At 35.0% G+C, this 6,000-nt stretch overlaps 1 protein-coding gene across 4 annotated transcripts in view; it reads right to left on the reverse strand.

Annotated features, from left to right (window-relative positions):
* The window catches only part of Nhe3 (Na[+]/H[+] hydrogen exchanger 3), a 216,481-nt gene extending 210,817 nt beyond the window's left edge, over positions 1-5,664 (reverse strand). For 3 of the 4 annotated variants that reach the window (XM_089104737.1, XM_089104714.1, XM_089104729.1), the window contains exon 1: positions 5,546-5,664. The gene's annotated coding sequence lies outside the window, so the exon portion shown is untranslated. The remainder of the gene's footprint in view (positions 1-5,545) is intronic. The other variant, XM_089104720.1, reaches the window with a different exon arrangement.
* Positions 5,665-6,000: the final 336 nt, after the last annotated feature.

Consider the following 6,000-nt stretch of genomic DNA (forward strand, 5'->3'; position numbering starts at 1 on the left):
TCCATCATGCTTTAGGAATGTGTTCAGGGAAGGTTTTCTTGGGTGTTGTCCTGAGGATAGCATGATTAGCTGTATTTATTAGTAAAGATGCCAAGACTTCAGCATGTGTGTCAACTGTTGTGTTTGAAATGCATGAATTTTGGGTGAAACTTGCAATTTCATCATTTAGCTTATTTTGGAACATAGACCAATTTGCTTTAGTGTTGATATATTTTGAGGTGTGTGATCGGGTTTCAGCAGGTTCATTTAGGGAGCAAACTATAGCAAAGTGGTCAGTACATAGACTATCAATTTTATTAATACAAATTTTATTCAATATGTTTAATGACACAATTTGTAGGTCAATTGTAGAGAATCAGCCACTTTTGGGGTTGAAATATGTATTCAGGTTTGGAGGGGTAGCAACAGCTAATTCAATATTATTTGAAGTCATATGCTCAATCAATTTACCAGGTTTATTTGCTGGTTTAGTCCCCCACAAAAGGCTGTGGGCATTGAAGTCTCCGCAAATAATGATATTTTTTAATATATTAGAATTATTTGTATAATTAAAGAAATCCATGGCATCTGTAGTTTGGCCATTAGGGTTATAACAGCTTATTATGTAGGTTTTTGTATTATTCAGCCAAACACTGATACCAATTGCATCAACATCATTTGCAAAATCTGGAAAGTTGATGCCACAGAATTTTATATTATTTTTAACTATTAAAGCTACTCCACCTCCTTTTCTCTCTGATGATCTATCCTTTCTCAGGATAGTATATCCCAGAGACTTAGTTTCTTGATTTTGGGTTAAATGAGTTTCATGGAGGCAAGCAATATTAATGGAATTATTATTCATAAAAAATATTAGTTCGTTTAGCTTATTTTTTGTGAGTGATCTTACTTTCCACTGGAGTATTGATATGTGTTGTGTTGTTGATTTATTTTTCATATGACTATGTATCAATGTTCAGCTTTGTTAATAGTAAAGCAAGATCTTTTTCTGCTGGAATGAGCATATCATCAGGGATGTAGATTTTTGCCAATTCTGCAATGATTTTTGTTTTCTGTAGTTGATGTATGTTCATGGCCTGAACTGCATTACAGTTTAGAATGAATAAGCATATATTTAGGGATTGCATGTTTGGTTGTGCATCCTGTTTATCAGTTACCGTAAGGGATTAATTCCTGGTAGTGTTTGTGGTTTGTTTCTTCTTGGGAGGGGGGGCCAGGCTGACCTCATCTCACCGGACAGGGAAGCTTGTTGACTTGGTGATTCCTTCTGATAGGGATGTGAGCTAGGGGGCTTAGAGGATGGTGTTTTATACGGGGTACTTGATGCATTGGGGGCGTTTTGGTTGGTTTCATTACAGGCTTTATTTGGTATTGTTGGGCAGCATTTGCTTCCATTGCTGCAAAGGGGTATGAAATGGCCTTCTCTGTTGCTATTTGGAGTGTTAGTGCTCTTTTCTTATATGCAGGGCATAGTGATTTATTGGTAGATTCAAGTGCAATTGATACATGTAGGCTTTGCAATTCATACATGTAGGCGGAGTGTTGTTGCAAGTTGTCAACTCTTTAGGATGGAATGCTTTACAATTACTACACTCTAGGAGAATTTCATTGCATTTGTTTGTTGTGTGTCCCAGTTTGAGACACTTCTGACACTGGATAGGCTTTGGTTTGTATTCCTTGTGCAGTTTGATTTGCCCAAATTAGAATAACTTTTCTGGGATATTAATTTTTTCCTGCAGTGTAAATAAGAAGGATCTACTTGATTTTAGGACTATCTTCCTATTCTTCCAAACTTTTTGGAAGAACTTTTTTCCTATTTTTTAACTGTTAAAAAACACCTTGAGCCTTGGCTATTCTACTTTTGACATCTTCACTGCTCGATCCATCTTTACTAATAATACTACCAAGGTAAGTGAAGCTGTCCACCTGCTCAATCTTTTCATTACCCAACTTCACCTTTACATCTTCACTTATTCCTAGCCTTAGTGACTTAGTCTTTTTGACATTAATTTTCAATTCTAGCACCCTGAACTCACAAAACCTCTAAAACTTTATTCATTTTGCTCACACTTTCATCTAGGATGCTTAAATCATCAGCATAATCAAAGTCCAGGAGAGTTTTTCCTGCCCATTTGATTCTGTGGTCTCCCATTGCCTTTCCTGTGCTTCTTAAGACAAAATCCATCAAAATGATCCATATAAAGGGGGATAGAACACAACTCTGATAAACTGCTGATTTAATACGAAACCAGCAGCTAACCTCATTTCCTACCTTAACTGCAGCAGTGTTATTCTTGTACATAGCACAAATCACTTTAATGTATTTGCCTGGTATACCATACAAGGATAAAACCTTTACTAAAGCTCTTCTACCAACAGAATTGAACGTTTGCTCATAATATATAAAACTGAGGACTAAAGTTCTTTGAAAACTCAAGCACTTCTCAATTATTAACCTAAGAGTGAAAATTTGTTTGACACATCCTCTACCTTTTCTGAAACCCCACTGTTCTTCTCCTAAAACTGTGTCTACAGCATCTCTAGCCTAAAAAGTATCATATTACTAAGTAATTTACTACTTACAGAGACCAGGCTAATGCTTCTATAATTAGCACACTCAATTTCACCTTTCTTATACAGGGGTTTAATTAAGGTTTTCCTAAATTCGTTAGGTACTTCCCCTTTTTCAAAAAAATATATAATTTGGGCTGTATATTTGCAAATCAGGGGGGACAGATTGGTAGTAAAGTATAGTAGGGCTGCATGCAAAATATGTTAACTATGATTATTCTGCATATTATGAAGTAAGAATTGTTTTTTTAAGATAGGAAATATATAATTTGGGCTTTATATTTGAACATAAGGGGCTGTAAAGTATAGGCTATGTGCAAAATGGGTAGTTCTAGTTTAGCTACTTTTCACTATCTTGGAAAGGAGTTAGGTTGGGAAAATGAAACTTTCAGGGATGGGTCATAAACTAAAGTATGTCCTGTGAAGGTATTTTGAAGTACCTATCTCTACTCTTTTTCCCTCTAGAGGGCATTGACCTTTAAAAATCCTTGTATTATAAAAGTGAAACCTTGCAAAATAGATATTTTACATAAATAAACTACAACAAAACTGTTTTCAGCTTCACAACTTTGCTCAATCCCAATTTATAAGGCTTCAAAGATCTGCAAATACATTCCATAAATTAAGAAATATCCACTGATATAGCTTAAAATTCTACTCAAATGATAGGAATTTCCTTTTCAGAACTTAAACTAGAAAAAAGGAAAGTGATAACTGAGAATTAAGGTAAAATGTTGTTTTGTCAAAATTTCAATAGGGGTGTAATTTCAATAGAGCTGTCAAGTAGATAAATTTCTAAAGACTTAGAAAGCAGAATAGGGTTAACATAGACACTTAGCAATACCTTGGCCCTGGATTCATTACTAATAGTTTCATTTTCCTAGCCTAACTCCTTTCCAATATACCAAAAAGTAGCTAATCTAGAATTTTACTGCAAAATGTGTTAACTATGATTATTCTACATATTATTAAGTAAGAATTGTTTTCTTAACTTGTAGAATTGTTTAACTTGTAGAAATGTAGAATTGTTTAGAATTGTATCCAAAGCATTAATGATCTTCTGGGAAGCTATTTTCAAGCACCCATCTCTACTCCTTCTCCCTCCAAAGGGCATTGATCTTTGATAGCCTTTAATAATCTTTGTGTTACAAAAGCAAAACCTTGCAAAATAAAATCTTCTGTTAATATTAACCTTTATAGACCTGTTCAAAGATCTTCAACTTGACTATACTTACCCCCAGGGTCATCATGTGAGGGGGGGGGGAGGAAGGGGGAGGGGGAGGATGCCCTCCCTAATGTTTTTGGTAACTAGGGAAAAAAGAAGTTGGTAAAATTGTGGCACTTTGCACCATGATTTTTCCAATGTTGCTAAAATTCTTTGTTTGGTTCAATAAAGACCACAAAAATACTGACATGTTATCTACAGAAATTTTTAACTTGGTAGGTAAATACAGCAGTTCACTGACTCCTCCCATAATTTTCCATTTGGTTAAATAAACAGTAGGCTATTAAAATAGTGACATGATCAGTGGTGGATCCAGGGGGGGCAAGCACCCCCCCCCCCTAGTGTTGTCTAAAGTAGTATAATTTACCTAATTAATGCAAGTTTGCGTTGATTAAACTTGCTCTTAATGCAAGTTTATCAGATCAACCTATTTTGCATCACCAACCCCCCCCCTAAAAAAAAAATCCTAGATCTGCCCCTGGACATGATATGTACAAAATCTGAATCTTGGTTGGTAAATAGAGCACTTTTACTTACTTGAGTAGTAATGACAGTAAAATTCTACTTCAGCTACTTTTGGTTATCTTGAAAGAGGGCTAGATTATAAAAATAAAACTTTCAGTGATGAGTCTACAGGCTAAACTATGCCCCGGGATGGTATTTTGAAGTACCTTCATCCACTCCTTCTCCTTCTAGAGGGTTCTAAAATTTGCCTACATGACAGGTCTATACCTATTGAAATTTTTACAATACAATATTTTGCCTTAATTTTTCAGTCATCAGTTTGGCTTTAGTTCTGAAAATGCAATTCCTGTTATTTGAGCAGAATTTTAATTCATATCAAAAATTTGTTTCAAAATTTAAGAATTGTATTTGCATATCTTTAAAACCTTATAAATTGGGATTGAGCAAAGTTGTGAAGCTGAAACCAATTTTGTTGTACTTCATTTAAGCAGAAGATCTGTTTTGCAAGGTTTCACTTTTATTACACATGGATTTTTAAAGGTCATCAAAGGCCAGGACCCTCTTGAGGGAGAAGGAGTGGAGGTCAGTACTTCAAAATACCTTCCCGAGACATACTTTAGCCTGTAGATCTATCAATGAAAGTTTCATTTTCCTAACCTAACTCCTTTCCAAGATAGCCAAAAGTAACTAAAGTAGAATTTTACCATGACATGTATTGTATTCAAAATGGACATTATGCTAGTTTTTTACAAAAACAGTCAGTAAAACCTCTTGCCTCCCCCCCCCTGCCAAAACATTTTGACTAATAATAAGCCTGTTTACCCCCCCCCCTATTGTGAAAATATAAAGCCCAAGTTATATATTCTCTCCATAATTTGCTATGCATCACTCTTAACCTAGGCCTATTTCAACCTGTAAACCAATAAACTGAATCAACCAAGACAAAATCAAGAACCAGAAAAAGAAAAGGAAAACTATTAATTTGGGCTATATATTTGCACATTAGGGGGTAAAGTATATTGGAGCTGAAGCCTAGTCAAAATATGTTCACTACAATTATTCTGCATATTATGAAGTAAAAATTGCTTAATATGCTTTTACTCAACAGCCCCAATTCTAGACTTGCATCAAAGCTTCATTCACCTAACTCAACTATTTTGAAGGTGGTAAGAAGCCCCTAAACTAGAATTTTACCAAATGAACTTCCTAAGTAGGCTAGTCTAATGACTTAACTCTAGAAATGGTGATTAGCTGTACAAGCACATGGTATAGATTGTATCATACCTTTCAACCAGCCTGTCGTGACTAAGGGCAAAAGAATAGGCAAGTATCGTGAATGTTATATCATTGATATTCAATTCTAGTTGATTTTTCCAGATAATTTTGAATAAACAAATGCCAGCAATGCCAGCAACTAGGCGGAGAACCGCCGACATTTTGTTTGAAATGGCAACTACGCATTTTGCTACCTGTGTTTGGCTGTGCTGCCAGACATCGAATGCTTATGGGGAATGTAGCATAATTTGGAAACAAAAGCATACAAACATGATCTTCCCTAAGACAGCATAATCTAAAAATATTTAGAACAACCAATGAAATTCACATCTCAAAATAAACGAATAGCTAAGATAGTTTCCCCACTTAACTATGTGGTGAAGCCTTATAATTAAGTCAATTTGGAATTTAGTAAAAATATTAAGACGCAAATACAAAAGTTTAGAAATACCACTTTTTATTAA

Source organism: Artemia sp. Qi Xiang Cuo, chromosome 2 (genome assembly GCF_049724085.1).
Source record: "Artemia sp. Qi Xiang Cuo chromosome 2, ASM4972408v1, whole genome shotgun sequence".
NCBI classification, from domain to species: Eukaryota; Metazoa; Arthropoda; class Branchiopoda; order Anostraca; family Artemiidae; genus Artemia; species Artemia sp. Qi Xiang Cuo.